We start from the raw sequence: 18,844 nt of genomic DNA, 5'->3' as shown, positions 1-18,844 counted from the left end.
TAGAGCGTCTGCCATTTGCCCAAGCAGTAAAGCAACCCTGAGTTGCTCTATGAAATAACACATAACATACCATAGGTATTCCTATTGCCCATATAAAACACCAAAAGTGGTGCCATTACCTTATGGACTAATATAATTTTCCCTCAACTGAGTGGGAGGTGGAGTTTTATATACTACCATAAACTTGATTAAGATTTATAACTGCTACTTCTTTCGACTGATGATGTGGATGGTTAAAGTATAATATTTAGGATACCCACAAGATATTCTAGAGTAATATTGATCATACAAAAAACGTTGCAGCACGTGGTCATTAATAGCTAAAATCATCCCTGTATAAATTCGATCGCAAAATGTATCCGAAAATATACTTGTCAGCCTGTCGCGCCGGGTACCAGGTGAACGTACAGCATAGCTTTATACATGGCGTATTTACTTATCAAAACCTCAATCTGGCTTCATGAATATGAATATTGTATCCGATCAGCAACCCTCGGGGATCCGCGTTTCTACCAAAACGATAAGCACCGATATTTTAAAGTAAAACGACACAGATCTCCAAAGGGTAATTAAAAAGGTAACGTTGATCGGTCGTTAGACGAAGTGGGGACTTTCAATTCTATGTTTTTCTCTTAGCAAATTAATAAATAACAAAAACCACATGTATGAATCACAAGCATTAAAACGCTTTTTGTACAACAACCCAACTACAAAAGTTAAAAAGAATCTGCCTTCTACGCGGAAACTCTTCAACTTCTTTCAAGTACTTTTGTTACGCGATGTTTGTATTGTATTGGTATAAAACTTTGCACAAACTCGGGATATCAACTTTATCATTCCTTCAATAGACAATAATCTATCGTCATAATGCATAAAATAACTCGATGCTGATACTTCGATAGTTCAATGACGAAATTGCAGGATGATCCTTCCTGACTACAGATCGTTTTATTATGTAAATGGTTCTGTCTCAAACGTAGAGATAAGCGAAGGTTACACGTAAATTATACGTAGCGTACCACTATTGCCTCAAGCACGGAGAGAATGGGGAATTATAACTACTACCTATATTACTTATCGCGATCGAGTTTTGAAATTCAAATTCAGGACCGATGCTGAAGTGCTAAAGCGGAAAATGAAAAAGATACGGTGCGAACAAGAAGTGTAACGAGTCGTTACACTAAAACGAAACAAATACATTGGCATCATTTTCATAACGACACCTATTTGTGAGTCTGGGAGCGTGTCGCGTACCTACCTAAGCATCGCGCGGGGCGTGAAGCGAGCACTCGAGATACAAACCGCCGCAAACATCCGAGTCGGCAACACCGAGAGGCGGGGCGGGGTGCGCGGGCGCGGGCGGAGGCTGGCAACATCACGGCGCGAGTACGGTACGGCGTGTTTATTCTGTTCTGCCGCATATATCGACCGGGCCCATGGCGCGCGCCGCCCGGTCAGTCGCCGCCGACGCTCGCACGGACCGCGCGTCTCGCCCGCTCGTGACAGCTGCCAACCTACCTCGCACGCGACTAACAACTTAATAATATCAACAAATAACATCCACAATCACATACTGCAATAAACTATAATGCTGAAGAGTTTTTACGATGAATAACGACTGAGTGTTAACGAACAAAAGAGAAGATCGAATGTGTAATGTGAGATTGTGTTGCTAAAGCTGGGTTGCATTACTTCAGGCAGCTGTCCATACGGTAAGATTATGAAACAGTATGCTATTAAGCACCTTAAGAATGCAGTAATAACGGATAATGTAAAACATGTGGAAGGTCAAAGCTCAAGGCCTTGAAAACTTGACACTTTACGAGTATACTACGAGTGTGGTTAACTATGTAGTAAACACGTTGCTATGTTACTTAATGAGAATTTAACGATGCCTAACCTCATTTGAAATTCGTTAATTAGATAGAACGCGTATAGGAAGTTGAAGTTGGACATGAAGTTTTTCATTTCATCATTCTGCAGTAACTCAGAACTCAAACTGGGATTGGTCTTCCATACTCGTAGCAGCTGCTACGAGAGACTACCTCGTAGCAAAGTGATAGCGGCGCGTAGCAATAAGTGTCATATTCCTCGGGTTATTTACCTCCTCACGCTTGAACAAGTTTATCCCGCAGTTCACGCTCACTGAAATCACAAAACGTTTTTGGAAGAACGGTTATATTTACTAATTATTTCGCGGAAAAAGTCGCTACACCAATTAAGTTTTATTTACATTGTACTGCGTGGAAGCTACCGTGGTCAGGCAATTAAAGGTTTTCTTAGCTTCATGAAGTTGTTAATTATTAATGATCGATACAGAAAAGTAAACCACAGTATGCAACATACAACCTCATATTATTATTATATAGTCTGTATTAGGTTAACTAAAGTCCTTTTGAATAACATCATACAGTCCAATCCTATGGACATTTACCAAGGCATTAGATATTATAAATAATACATAATTATCTTATGAAATTACTTTACACACACTTGGCATTATTATTTTTTGCTGAATACCTGAAAAAACTGTACGAAACACTACGACAGACTAAAAGAAGCCGGTAAAACAGATTGAAGTCTAACTTAATACAAACTAACTCCGTGACCAAGTCAACATCGCTACTTTAACAGAAATTTCGGTCTTCATAGGTCTTGTAAGTTATGATAATGTTGGCCTTTCATCGTATTATTTCATTTTTAAAGCCATTTATTAAAGCTCAACGAGGGTGCGGAGTGTTAGGGTCGACAACGGGCATTTAACTCCTCCAAAGTTGCAGGCGTCCATAGGCCACGGAGACTGCTTACCAGGCGGGCCGTATACTTGTTTGCAACCGACGTAATATGAAATAAACTTCTCTTAAAGGTAAAGTAGCCCACTGATTACAAGTTAGTCGGACGATATCGGTCTGTCAGTTATTCGCAAAAGCTGACAATCGCGAATAACTGACAGGCTGATATCGTCCGACTAACTGGTAAACAGTGGGCCCCTTAAGATGCTCATATTTGGCATGATAACGTTTGATAACTTAGCTATAAATTAAACGGTTGTATAATACAGATTTATGGAGTTCATTAAGGTGTAACTGCTATTGGCGTAACGTCCCCGAAAAAGTAGACCTTTTTATTTTACTTCCTGCCTTTCACAGCTAAACTGTGGAATAAACTGTCGTCTGCAGTATTTCTGGACCGACACGACCTTCAAGAAAACAGCGTACTCCTATATTAAAGGCTGGCAAAGCATATACAACCCCTCTGGGTTACGGGTGTCCTTGGGCGACGGCAATCGCTTACCATCAGATGGTTCGTCTGCTCGTTCGTCGGTTCGTGTGCAATATGTCACGTTTGTTCATAGAAAACTTAGGCCCTCAGCACACGGAGCGTCAGCGCATCTTAAAAATGTTACAACTGTTACGAGACGCGTAGAGTTTTGGGCACCAAGCGTCGCGCAAGCGTCACGTAAGCGTAATCGTTTTATAAGTGAAAGCTCATTAGTTGAAATCATAGCGTCACTGGCGTCAAATGTCTTCGGCGGATGTATCGACAATCTTACTTTCAGAAGTTTTGTTTTTTACGCCTGTATTACGCTACGCCTGTCGTAATGACGCCAAAAATCTCATACTCTACGCTACGACGACGCTTCGTGTGCGGACTTGTTCGTGCTCGTAACGCTCTCTTTCTATGCGTATATTGTGATACGCTTACGCGTCTCTTACGCTTACGCTCCGTGGGCTGAGGGTCTTAGTATGTAACAGCCGATGTCAAAAAATGAATCATCAAAAGGCATACACGTGCACAAATTCATCTGAATAAACACATGATATTTGAAATTCGGATGTGTGCATTTGCCACGGGAGTTTATACTGCACTTGTATGATGCGGCACCTGATATTTAAATTACGTGCTGCCGCTTTGCATATGTATAACGCAGTCGATGTAAATGTATGAATATTGGGGAATTTTCACATAAATTCCAACATTATGGATGAGTGCTTTAGCGTTGATATTACTCAACGTCATCAATCAAGTTTGTAAAGGAAGACGTACGGTAGGTCCAACTGTCAGAACGTGCAGTCAGTCTTACGAGTATTTTCATAACTTTTTGATAATTAAACTAGTTTTAGGGTGCAAACTAACGTGTTTTAGTCACTCATGAGGCCTAGGACTCGGAGAGCCTAGGTATCTTTTCTCAAGCACTAACAGTGCGAGCACTAAGTGAATTTAAAGCGTAAAATTAGTTTAATATTAGTATGTCTCACGACAGTTACATTTTTTTTAAGTTATTGAATAAGGGAGATTGAATTAAAGTGAAACTGGTATTTGGATCCCATGATTCATATTTTCATGATGATCACGACGTAATTTATCTATTGGAAACTAGCAATATTGTAGTAGGCAAGGCATTATTAGAACAAGCTTTTATCATGTTTTAATGCACTGAAAGCTGACACACTTTTTCTGTTTTAAAACGTTATTAATAAAATCATTGAGTTAATCAACAGACTTCTGGAAAAGTTGGTCTAGATAATTTTCAATTATTCAGAATCCAAACGGTACCGTATCAATCCTTGTTATTACAACCAAACAGAATCTCAAACTTACCTAAATTATTCATATGACTCAATCACCGAGATTCCGAAAGCGGATGCTTGTGAAAAAAAAAACGAGACTATTTAGGCTTTATTTATAACCAGACCCGCCAACGATAGACGTTTACCACTCGCTTAGTCAATGCTAAAAAAGGCTTGACAATCTCCAAGACAGCTGACATGCAATTCCAACATTACCCAAACTTATGCGTTTAAATAGATTAAGGACGGAAACAAGCACTAAATCGTCTCCCGTGACAAATGTCCCGGCTGCAAGGCCGTCCGCCGTCCTTGAGAGCGTGCATTAATCATGCGAATAAGGGTTGCTTCCCTTTAATTAATAACACCGTGACCAAACACTCCTGGGTTCTAGGGGATCAAAACAAACCCGGAAACTGTAAAACCGCTATTTTAACATACTAGGTACATTAACGAACTTTTGCAATTTGGTATGTAAATTTTCTTATTCACCTTATTGATTTTTAGGCGGGATCCTAGTTAGAAAATAGAGGACTCTAACGTCTTTGATAATCTCTTTTGGCTGCCAATTTTATATATCGCTAGTTGCGCAACTTTTGTAACTCTTTACATTTGTAACTCTGTACTCTTATAAAGTTAAACAAAGTTTTCTAGATGAAACACTAAACAGTAACACTTGTAAACTAGAACAGTGATGCCAGAATTGAATGGTTAACACATTTAATATTTACTACGTGTGTGCGCTCTTGTGTGTTTACGTTCATAGCCTAGTCCATTTCTTTATAGGTACCACAGAATACCAAGTATTCATATTAATTTGCGTTTTTAACTATTACATTATAAGTCACTTTTTGTTGCTGAAAAGTCAAGACATTATTTTATCCTGTACAGATCTTGACACTAAAAAGCCGTTTGATCTTAGAATTAACTTCCTCTTAGTATATTATTTAGGCCTATACCACAAATATATTATTTTTGTGAGGTTGTCGGTTTCTAAATAAATTTTATTCAGCCTATTTATTAACTTTCCGGCAGCGGTCCGTTTAGTTTTAATTGATGTAGTTTCAAGCGTACTTCAAATGTTTATTAACGATGGCTTACTTCTAATCTAATTAGCTGACAAAGTACTTAAAAGACCTTTCAATTATATAGAGGCTCAGAACGAATTCGTCCACAATCCTATTTCGTCACCTTTTTAAATCGTCTATAGTGCCATGTTATCAGCATATAATTTCCTAAATTGTCACCTTCCTAACTCGTCCACATTGTTATATCGTCAATTTCTTATCTTGTTCATATTCCTATTTGGTCCACAGTGTTATTGGTATAGTGCTAAGCCTATATAGGAATGGCGAGAAGTTACGAGGAAAGTATACCACGTACAGTCAGAATCAAAAGTAGTAGTAGTTCTGTAACAGCCTAACCAAAGTTGATGGTTCTATATGTAGAACAATTTAGACTGTAAAAGATATTTTTTTGAAAGTAAAATTTAGAGAATTATCTTTTTTGGAAAAGTTATCCGGAATATCAGATACTTTTGGCGCGTTGTTTCATCCGCTACTATTGATGCTGACTCTACTCGTCCATACAAAAAGAGAAAATGTTTTTCCTCTTCTAATATTTTCCATTCTCTATGATTTTTATGTTTTCCTTTAATTCAAAATTTGCAATACAAAAACAAGCGAAACCTATAAACCTTGAATATATTATGCTGAAGCGATCAACATCAAAATCAAAGTGATTTGTTAAGGTTTAGTTAGTGGAAACTGTTTCCTCTCGAAATGGAAATTTTATAGAAAAAGTACCGTTATTTCGTTAGGATCGCAAAGCTATTCTTCCCATTTAACACTGTGGCGAGTCAGCGCCTTGGACTATATAGGAATGTAAAGGTACGAGTTACGAAGGTGACGACATAGGAATGTCGACAAAAGAGGACAAGGACAACTTGAAAACACTGGGGAAAAAAAACATTTAAAATAATTAAACAGTTCCAAATGAGCCTATCGAAAAAAAAATAGAAAGACAGCAAATTTTACTGTTTTGAGTAACTGAAGTGTAGTGACTGTTCATTTATTTTTATCGTTTTTCAATACTTAGAGATATTCAAACAGTTAACATTATTGTTTTGTATTTTACTGTTTTTCAAACATTTATTGATATTGTATAAAGCAGATCATTTTTTTTCAGTGAAGATGACGAAATTTTACTATAGACAAAATCACACATTTAAATCACATAAACGTAGGAAAGATGTTCATCGTATAAACTGGGTACCTAGCCGAAATGCCAATCGTTCAAGCCCTGTAGCAAACGATATGCTAATGTCTCTGTCGCACTAATATGGAAGAGTGGTAGAGAGAGATTACCGTTTATGGATGAACATGTGAAAAAAAAAACTTATTCCCCCCCTTATCTCCGAAGTTTACCGTAGACAATTATACATTTTTTACTCAATATTACCATTACTATCTTGATATTTTTTAAAAAATTAACTAATAACATTTTCGAATACTGTTTGCAATTTAATCAACTTAACGTAACGTGTGTTTATTACACTTGCTATGAGACACATTTTTTCAAATAAAAGAACAATTTTTGAAATCGGTTCACATGATAGAGAATTATCCTCGAAAAATCGACATACGTGCATTATATCGCACAAATTAGTTAGACCATTTTCCGATAGATGGCGCTGTACACAATTATACCTAGTGTAAGTACTTCTGTTCAAAATATTTTCGAACCAAAACCTACCAAGAGAAATTGGATTTTAATTTGTCTTTTTAAACAATATTAAAATATATTAAGCTTTTTAAGGATAAGCGCAAGCTTTTATAACACGGAAAGAGGCAAAAATATTAATTGAAATGGCGGTCAGTTGCATATCATATAAATAAGTAATTTTGAATTCATTTCTTCCCACAATTCAATCCACTAACGCCAAATAGTAGTGGTAAACTTCAGCTACTTAACTCTTTCATGATTCTCATGAACTACTTATCCTTTGTAAATAGTCCTCGTTCCACTTTTGAGTTTATTTTTCACGTATCCATAACAATAGGGACATATTGATAGGCGAAACGCATGCATAGGCCGCAGTATCAATTAGTCTACATTGTCTGTACAAGGTTCTATTAAACTGATAGTAGACCTAAGGATCATTAGGATCATTTGTCATTGTCATTGTTGTACAGTAGATAGTCGGCATCAGAAGGTGATAAGCGGTGAAGTGTTCATAATAATTTATACATTTTTTTTACAATAAAGTTGTGGTACAATTATTTTTAACACCTCGTCTCCTTAGTTCCGTTACTCGATGTACCCGACAATTAATGGTCGATACATTTCCCTGAGTACATGAAATATCAAGGCCACTGTCTTTCAATAAATCTTGTGTTATGTATTGTACAGTGTGTACCTGTACCTGCACCTACAGTTAAGTTCCACATTTGGTTTTATTACATAATAACATATCGTTTGAAAGAAAACAGTAGCCAAATTAAACTTACAACTAACATCAAAACGATGACTAAATAATGTCATTTTGTTCTCATCTCGTTCTCATTCACCCGTGCGTCTTGCTCGCTCTAATGCGTGTACGGACAAGTCCGAGCGAAATGAATGTGTATTTAATATTGTTTTTAGTCCCTGCCTAAGAATCATGAAATTTATATTGCCTGCGAAGTAAAGAGAATTTGAAATAGAGGTGGACTGTCAAAGAAAACTTTGTATCCACAATAAATTAACTGCCATCTTTCGACACTTGATTAAAACTAGAACTGCTTAGAACACCATTTAACTATAATCATTACTATCACTGATATTTAACAAACTTAACACATATCAGTGAAAGAATAAGGATCAAAGCTTTCTTTGACAATACACCTCTATTTCAAATTTTCTTTGCTGCGAAGGTAATTTATATTTAATCACTTAAAAGGAAATGAAAGGAAATCATGTTTTATTCAACTAATTTTTATCAGTCACGCGTTTCAGAATAGGGCCACTCCTGAATACAAAATTTAAAGCTGTCGATAGACTGGACTGGAGGGTTTTTGTTAACTTTAGTTATTTGCATAACATTGTGTGGGGATACACGGGATAAGATGGGAAAATGTGTATTATCGCGACATTGCCTGAGAAATGCCTCCGGAACCTGCTGAAACTTTTTAATCTCTGAATTTCCTATAGCGCCGGGAAAGCTAAAGTTTCTCGGTCGCTCTCAGTAATAATCTATTCGTAATTTTATTGCTTTCTTTCTCGCGCACGTAGGACACGTTTTAACTTAAGAAGTGAGGGTATTCTGAACATGTTTCAAGCGAGTTGTAGTTCAAAATATAAATACATTTTCTTTGCTGTGATTATGAGGAAAAAGTAAAATTTCTTTGATTCCGTTACGACATTATACAATTATGCATCAGCAAAGTTGCTAGCACTTATCCACGGATACAAAATGTATAAGCACTGTACTTATGTACAATAGTTTTGATGACCTTAAACCTACCTAGTTAATGGTATGGTGGTGAATCTATCTTCCGATATTCTAATAGAGGAACGTCCATTTTAACGTGTGACATTACTTGTACATTTTAGGGCTACTAAATCAAAATGGCAAAAACGGTACGCCTCATAGTTTCGTTAAGTCCCAGCCGTTTACCTCAGAAACTATAAGGTACCTATATTTTAATGAAATTTGGAACATAGCTATATTTTGCTACTAGATAAGTGTAGATATTTATTTCAATAGTGGTACATTTTCAAAGCCTTGACATTTTAGCAGCTGCTCCCTATCAGCTTGAACACAATTGTATTTGTGAGGTATATACTATTTCCGGAGTCGATTCATTACGAACACGAATAATGAATTAATTAAGACACCTGACTACAAAGCGTGGACAGAACAGTCGTCCCACCGCTATTATTATACTAGTGGCTTATTCGAACTTTCTAATATACAGTTTTTTTTTAATAACCTGCAACTGAGCAACTCAGAAATCACGACAACATGGAATTACATGCAAAAAAAGCGGCCAAGTGCGAGTCGGACTCGCCCATGAAGGGTTCCGTACCATTTATGACATATTAAAAAAACTACTTACTAGATCTCGTTCAAACCAATTTTCGGTGGAAGTTTGCATGGTAATGTATATCATATATTTTTTTTAGATTTTTCATTCTGTTATTTTTAGAAGTTACAGGGGGGGGGGGGGCACACTTTTTTTCACTTTGGAAGTGTCTCTCGCGCAAACTATTCAGTTTAGAAAAAAATGATATTAGGAACCTACATATCATTTTTGAAGACCTATCCATAGATACCCCACACGTATGGGTTTGATGAAAAAAAAATTTATTTTTAATTTTATGACGTATTAAAAAAAAACTACTTACTAGATCTCGTTCAAACCAATTTTCGGTGGAAGTTTGCATGGTAATGTATATCATATATTTTTTTTAGATTTTTCATTCTGTTATTTTAGAAGTTAGAGGGAGGGGGGGCACAATTTTTTTCACTTTGGAAGTGTCTCTCGCGCAAACTATTCAGTTTAGAAAAAAATGATATTAGAAACCTAAATATCATTTTTGAAGACCTATCCATAGATACCCCACACGTATGGGTTTGATGAAAAAAGATTTTTTGAGTTTCAGTTCTAAGTATGGGGAACCCCCAAAATTTATTGTTTTTTTTTTCTATGTTTGTATAAAAATCCTAATGCGGTTCATAGAATACATCTACTTACCAAGTTTGAACAGTATAGCTCTTATAGTTTCGGAAAAAAGTGGCGGTGACATAATCGGACAGACAGACGGACATGACGAATCTATAAGGGTTCCGTTTTTTGCCATTTGGCTACGGAACCCTAAAAAGCAGACAGCAATTATAAAATAATATTAACTAAAAATATCAATGTAAGTACTATTATTAGTTAGACATGTATAAATTTTTTTAATGTCGAAGTACAAAAAAACTATAATATAATATTTAAAAAAAACACACAAACAGATAAAAAAACTAATCTAAAATTATTTAGAGGTGTAAATGTCTCTAAGTGTGAGAACTAAAAGATTATATCGTTTATCAAATTATCCTTAGAGATGTACGGAGTCTCCAAGAATCAAAATTCTATATAATTAAATCATTCATAGTTAAAATGAGACAAAAGTTGATCAAGGATGAGTCTCTTGAAAACTTTGCTTAACGCCGATAGTGTATAAATTGGTCTAGTGGGGTCTGTTTTCGTTCCAGATAAAACAGATATGTTGCTTTCGTTATATGCTGGCACAGTGTTATTAAAAGCGTTCAATAAGTATAACACTTATAACGTGGTAGTATATATATATATATATATGTTAACGGAAACGTATGTAATCCGTCTTTGTATACAATTTCTAGGAAATGTTTATAATTCCTAAAATTCTAAATAAATTTTATTACACACATTTCGTAAGAAATTTATACATTTCCTAAAATGGGATTTCTGGAAATGTATTAAATTTAATATTTTAGCAACAATTCGTTTTCGTGGTGGTCGCAGTTCAAACCTAACCTTACCTACTATACTGGTAACAATTCGTTTTCGTAGGGGTCGCAGTTCTAATCTAATCTAACCTATTTTTCTGGAAACAGTCTTGTTATGTCAAATTGTGCAGTTTACTATCGTGTTTTATTCGCAGCAAGAATTAGTTTTATACATTTCCTGATACAATATCGGAATCTCATACGATTCCTAGGAAATGTAATTAATTAATACCTCCTACTCATAGATTGAATTAAAGCGCCGTTAACTTGCTTGTTAGGCGTAGGCAGAATAAAGCGTGCTCGTCCTACATGTATCACCCTATAGTTTAACGTACAACCTACACGTCCCTAGCAAAATAATAAGATCACATTGTGAGCAACTCTTATTCTGTTCCGTATCACAGTAAAAGTGCTTCTGTTAGCTGTAAACCTCGCCAACCCCATGGATCCGCAATCTTGGCCCAGACAGACATACGTAAGCATTACCCAAGCTAAAATGGAGACCTTTCGCTCTGTCAAAAATTGCAGGGCAATATGTCGACGTTACTAATAATTTTGTTACCTTAAGAAAATGTATTTTAATTATCTACCATATGAGTTTCAGAAAGAAAGAAAAAAATTATATAGGTACTAATTATATAATATCTACACAGATTGTAGAACAAATATTATTTGTGGGTAGCTCTTATCTTTGGATATAGCACTATAAATTGTGAATTTAATTGATGTGGCTGACTTAAACATGTTGTAAAACAAATTACATTGAATAATTGATGAGACCACCCTGGCACATTTTACGATTAAAATCAAAAGAAAGGCAGTTTAGATGAAAGCTTTTTTCAGTACGTGTAGTATTTCGACTGAGATATTCATCTGATAGTAAAATATAAATGAACCTGGATAAGGCCATGAGGCATTGAATACAACGACTTTATTACGTAAGAGGCGGGCGGTCAAGGCCAGACTGGAGCTCCAAATTCTATACCGGACATATATAACTACAGTTGTAGTAACTAGTATGTACTATGATCACATTCGATACAGACTAATTAAATGGTAACAAACCAACACACACACAACACAGCGGATGACAATCCAGATCTAAAGCAGAGCCCAACTGGGGACGTACCTCCACCTAACAGAAAACCGCAGCCAAATAACACTAGACCCTACTCAGTGTTGTGTTCCTGCCGGTGAGTAGTAAGGTTGCCAGTGCTCAAAGAGGGTGCGGAGTGTTAGGGTCGGCAACGCGCATGTCACACCTCTGGAGTTGCAGGCGGCCTTAGGTTACGGAGACTGCTTACCATCAGGCGGGCAGTATGCTTGTTTGCTACCGTCGTAGTATTAAAAAATCAACAAACCGTCAAAACAATAAGAAAAAAGGATATTTAAGCGTATTAAAGCTCTACGCCAATTCACGCCATTCGTTGTTCTGCTACACGCGGCACAAGCACGCTACACTACCAGTAAGTCGTAGAGGCTGGTGCTACATGCACGTTGAATAAGTTTTAACTATTATGTTTAATTTCAAATCATCGTGTTGTCTAGTCGTTTGCAATACCATAACAAGGACTCGAAACATATAATAAAGATTAGGATGTAAAATAATATACATACCCAAGAACATACCGACCCAAAATAAACCCTCAACAACATTTTCCAGAAACATTAGATCTTTGTATGTCTACGTAACGATTAAAATTAAGGTTATAATAATATTATGTTTCGTAGCGAACCCCGACTTTTCGCAAACATTCATATTAAGTGCTCGCAGTCATTACCTTGTTAAACGATACAGAATATGTAACATTGACATAAAAGCAACTTTGAGAAAGTAAATACGTATGTTATCATAAATATTTGCAGATGCCAGATGTGATAAGGAAAGTTATATACATTATCCCTTTTAGGGATAAGTTCGCCTTTGTACATAACATTTTTTTTGTCTGTTGTATGTTCACCTGTTTATGTGCAATAAAGTGACATACATACATACATTCATAATTATATACATTTAAAAAAGAGAAAGAAAAAGAGAAAGAGGGGTAATTATTGTTTTAATGAAGATATTATGTTGTATGGAAGTTCTATGGAAACTTCTAAATAGATAATATGGTTATATCGAAAGTCTATTATGGACGAAGTATATTATGGATTACTAAGTATAAGATGTGTGTATCTGACTTATTTGTGGTATGATTAGTAAGTAAGAATTCAATTCTTAAACTTAGATTTAGTTACGAACTAAGCTACTACTAGATTTAAATGGTACCCAAAGAACAGTCTCATTAAGTAGGGCTGTAATGATTGATTTTAATTAAACTTGACGCCTATTGACATTTCAAGGTTCTTAAATAAGATTAGTAGAGAATACAATAGGATTTTTAAATAGCAAAAAACTATAAGGTACCTATGCATAATTTTTCGCAGCGGACAAAGGAGTGTTCTCGAATCAATTAATTAATATCAGAATACAAAAGATTGGTTGAGCACATATTTTCATACGCTTTACAAAAGCCAGCCTATTGAGTATAATGCCACCAGCGGTTTGGATATCATCACAACAGCCCGCCTTGTGTACCTACTTAGTGCCGCGGATGTTCATATGGATGTCGAATCCCCGAGCCCTCGTTCCGACATTCCCGGTAGTGATATTGGAACATTTTGTGGATCATAAATCATAAACAATGATCATGCGAGATTAGATTAGAATTGTCAGTATATTTATCAATATATAGTAGACCGAGACGAATCGAAATCGGATCACAGGGCGAGTTGGATCAGACCAAAAATATATACTTAAGTATTAAGACGAAAGTGGAGGACCCGCGCGAAATTACCTTATACAATAATCTAAAAATGTCAAACGCAGGGGCATAGCTATGGTTAATAAACATCAACTTATGTAGAAATATTTTCTATAATGTCAATATCCAGAGAGGAAAATAGAGACTATGTTTGTATGGAGAAACGGCCGTGCTCTTTCCTCTTAATATTTAAAATATTTCTTATGACTGGTGTCGCAGGCTATGTCGCAGGCTACATACGGTGTACTTTTAGTATGCACATATCGACGCAATATTTGACATTTCAACGGATTTTTCATTGGCTCCGATTCGCTTTGGTCCACTTTAGTAAATGTAAGTACTGGTAACTAATGATTACGCCAAGATTGAATTCTTGATGTACAAGGAAAATAGTCCCCGTATTTGATCGTGTAGGTACCGTACACATGTACGGTGGTTTCCAACTTTTACTCCCGCATAAGAGAAACAATGTTAAATTCAAACGAGACTAAATTTCCATTTATATGTTGTTTTTTTTTCTCGAGCCAAACATTTCTCTAAAAACATATTACAAAGTGTGCGGTCGCAGTACTCGTATTCAAAACAGAAAAGTATATAATAGACAGTATTAGTACCTGCATACAATTAATTGAGTAGGTTAACATACCTATAACTCCTACAAGTGTTGACATTTGGAACAGGGCACTAAAGCGTCAATGTAAACCAATTAAAACCACCCGTACATTTTATACCATATGTATGGCAAAAAAGTGAGAGCGCCCTCCACTTTAAGTACAACTTCATAGATTAATATCGTATTTTACGAAACATAACGTGATACTTGATTAACTTATCTATGAAAACTTATCCTGTCTCTTTTTTTCTTTCGATCGGTATAATTTTTGCAACATTCGACCACGCATGCGTATTTTTTTTCTTCAAACAATTAATGTATTGACGTCTCAATTCGACTGACAGCAGATTGGTGGATGAGGCCATAGATATAACTGTCAATGTGTGTGTGTCACGCGTAAATACTAGGCAATTGGCGGATGATGGAATCCTAGTTGTGTTTTAGAGAAACTACGTCCTTAGTATTCTAGGTCCATGTTTTATACGTTTTGTTTTCCAACTTTCAGTACATAAATTGTTCATTCAAGCTGTTTTTATCTTAACTGCGGTATTGTTATTTTATTTGAGTAAAAGAGCGTGATTTAATTGAAAGCGCCGCATCACAACATCACATTATAATTTTAACTTTTATATTGAAATGAAATTATTTGGGACATTAGGTAAAAATCGCGGATTACATAAAACTCCAATCATGTCTTTGTTATTGTAAAATTAGCTTACTGTTCACGTCATGTACTCTGTGCTCCAATGGAGTTTCCAAGGCACACAGAAAAGCCGATTATCTAGATGTATTTCACGCCTCAACAATGTCGGCGCATAATCACGTGTGTTGTAGACAAAATACATTGTATGTTCGCAGTTATGTCGCGTCGAGGTGTAAAAAATTAACTCGGTGTGTACAGTTAGCATCAAAAGTAGCGGATCGGATTACGCGTCAAAAGTGTCTGACATTCACTAATAACTCAACAAAAAGAAATATGTCTTTGTGCTTATGTAGAACAATTTAGATTATGACTGATACTTTAGAACGGTGAACTGCAGAGATATGTCCCTATTTAGAACTTGGAAAGACTTTTGGCGCGTTTCGTCTGATACCATCGATACTGACTGTACCTATGATGAATGATATCATATATTTTTTGTTCTTTGTGTCAACGTACGACCAAAATAAAAGGGAGAGCTATTTATTTAATCGGAATCAGACTATAGGACCGAATGTTTCAGACTATTCAGACTATTTACTCGTATTGTTGTTGACAAATACACATTTTTGTTAAATTTTCATCTGAAGTGCGTACATTCATGAATGAAAATGAAGTAATATAGAATAATAGGCGACAGCCCCTCTTCCGGACAGCAATCTAGAATTTTCCCGTCTTCGTCCGATAAGAACTGATAAAATCCCATTGCGTATACTCAGACCTTAAGTTAGTAATGCCTTATAGATGTCCGACTACGGTTTTACCATACAGTCGGGTAGTGGTCGATATTGAACGGCGTATGGCACCTGAATCGAGAATTAATTAAAGCTTTGGATTGAGGTCGGCCATCCACGCGTAATCACATCATGTGGTAACATGCTCGTGCTGTGCTGCTGTGCACAGGACAATTACAACCGTGAAATATTACGTATACTTAATCTAGAATATTCTAGTTACATCTACGGGTTTTTATTTGACTTATTAACCCGAAATAGTACTTAACTGCTAAACGTCCCACTTTGTTGCTTGCCATAAGAACGCCTTGACAGGTTATACATATACAGATACAAGCAAATCTTGACGAAAAACGTTTTGCCGGTTTTGGTCACATTTTTTGCTCCAGAATGTTCGTGTAGAATTCTTACAATCAATATCAAAATTCACGCGAACGAAGTCGCCAGCAATAGATAGGAGTATGTGAAACTTACTCACCCATAGTTATCTAACTTTCTTTAATCTATATCTCAATCTAACGAACAGTCCAGTTGCTTACGCATTACGCAAGTAGAGAAATATGTAGAATGCAGACACGTTTATTTTATACCTACTACCTACATAAGTACCTACTGCTAAAATACGTATATGAACTTACTTCATCCAGCATCGGTCAAGAATAGATAGATACCTGTCCGAGTATATTCTCACCCAGTGAGGTACTTAAAGGGCGACTATATTAAGGTACCATCAGTTACAGGGCATCTGTAACAACGGGACTACATATTCATCTGGGATGAGCCTATTGGATGGACACTATCGCAGCGTCTTACGTGAGCGAATAACTCGCAACGCGGCGCGGGTGAATTCAATCCTTTGATACCTATGGAACTGTCCTACGTGGGTGATCTCGTTGTGAACGCGAATGCCGTTGGGCTGCCGCACCGCGCCGCGCCGCGCCGCGTCGCATTCGCGAGTCATCGTTCACGTAAGCCGCTGCGTATGCGCGTAGACTTTTACCTACTGTAATCGGGCGATACAAAATCTGAGGCAATTACTGTTTTATGTTTATTTTTCGGACACATCCTCCTTGCTTCCCTGAAAGCCCCAAAGGGTTTCTAATAAACCATGTATCCATTAAAGTTGTGGGATTCACAATTTGATTATTTATTGTTATTACCGCGTATTTATTGGCAACTAAATTTCTCAGAGGCCCCCGTTATAGCCTCCGCACTTTATGGTAATGTCGCGAACCTCCGCGCTCGGCGTTATTACGTTTACTTACGCTGTGTAACCCGGGCCTTAATCGACACATTACTGAAAGATAGCAGGCTGCTGCACGATCATATCACAGCGATTCCCTGTAATGGCTTATATAACCGTTAGTCTTATAAAAGACGAGCATAACGTGAGTACTCCGGTTGCTCCAAATAAACCTTAACCCGAAATCCACTCCGGTGTAAATGAACGTAAAACACGACTGACATTCAATCTGACGAGCTATTAAAAGATAAGTTAGTCAAACGCATAATTTAATAGAACAATAATTTTAAGCGTATAAGTATGTATATTACACGAAATCCCGCAAGAGGTTTGACATCTAACCAAGAGTTGATTCATAGTGAATTAGGTGAAATTAAACGCTTTCTCGGGTTTGATAACTTTGTTTAACCTACTTATCCTTCAGATCTAAGGCTAATAACAGTACCTAATAACGTTAACGGCATAAGATAACTTATTTATTTATTTAACCACTGTTTTATACTAGCAGCATACAAATCATAAAATAATGTTATCAATCTTAATTAGATTTCTTAATACGTTTCGTTAAAGTAACTTTTTGTGTCTGTTTATATTCTAGACTTCTAGAGTTAGATCAAGATAAATCTGTAAATATTTTGATAGTATAGACTGTGCAAGTGCTATTTTTACACGTCATAATTTTATAGAAGTTTGAGATTCAATATAACACTTGCACAGTCTGGGCTATCAAAATCGCTGCAGACTTATCTTGGCCTAACTCTAGCAGCCATAAAATTTAATTCACAAAAAACCTAAAACCTAACCTAATTTTTTTTAGTTTAAATTACAACGTAAAACATTGGTAAACTTTGATCTATAGTCATATAAAATGGATACCTAGAAATGGAAATATAGTTTTATTAGTCCAACCTTGCGCACACATTAACGTTAATGATATTTCCAAAAAATCTAAACCCCTGAGGATTAGCGAACTTGCAGTTATGTAGGTAGGTAATGTATGTACCTACGCTACCTCAGAGGCTGGCATAGAACTTGATCCGAGTTCCCGACTATTAATTGGCCACTAGGTAAGCCAGCCAACCTAATTACTGAATAAACCGCAATTAAAATAATCTACATCAGGATTCATCTACAACTTTTAAAAATTTGCATCTAAAATTTGCCCATGAGTTTTTAAATTTATCAAATATTTTCTTAGCTGTGTTAAAGATAAAGATAGTTTATTATTCAAGTAAGCATATTACAATGCGCTTATGACCGTCAAATAAAACTATACCGGCTCTAACCCTACACCTCTGACTCTGATGTTGCGAACATTAAGAGAATTTTGATCGACAATCTCAGAGCAAATTAAAATGATTATCTAAAGACGGGTGCTTCAAAGTCAAGGTAAGTGGAAAAGGCAACTCGACTGTGTTATTGTACAGAGGTGGCTCAAGCCTCAATAGAGATACAACACGGGGAGGCGACCTTTCAGGCCCTTCACTGTCATTCACTGAATAACTTGCCCTTTTCTGCACAATGGCACTGGATCTCGAAGCAAGTTAGTTTCCAAAGGGTTACGGAACACACTTAATTTTGTTATTTTCAAATATCACTGAGACAATGGAACCGACCTTGGATTTTTATCGCGGGGGTGCTCGTCGAAAATGTCGCATTAAA

The 18,844-nt window shown here is 36.4% G+C and overlaps 1 protein-coding gene across 1 annotated transcript in view; it reads left to right on the top strand.

Annotated features, from left to right (window-relative positions):
• The first annotated feature begins 1,333 nt into the window (after positions 1-1,333).
• LOC133521438 (heparan sulfate glucosamine 3-O-sulfotransferase 5) overlaps positions 1,334-18,844 on the top strand; it is a 73,376-nt gene continuing 55,865 nt past the window's right edge. Inside the window, exon 1 of the mRNA XM_061856398.1 lies at positions 1,334-1,712. The gene's annotated coding sequence lies outside the window, so the exon portion shown is untranslated. The remainder of the gene's footprint in view (positions 1,713-18,844) is intronic.

This window comes from Cydia pomonella, chromosome 9 (assembly GCF_033807575.1).
Source record: "Cydia pomonella isolate Wapato2018A chromosome 9, ilCydPomo1, whole genome shotgun sequence".
NCBI classification, from domain to species: domain Eukaryota; kingdom Metazoa; phylum Arthropoda; class Insecta; order Lepidoptera; family Tortricidae; genus Cydia; species Cydia pomonella.
Note: the sequence above shows the minus strand (reverse complement) of the source record. Positions and strands in the feature narration are given on the sequence as shown.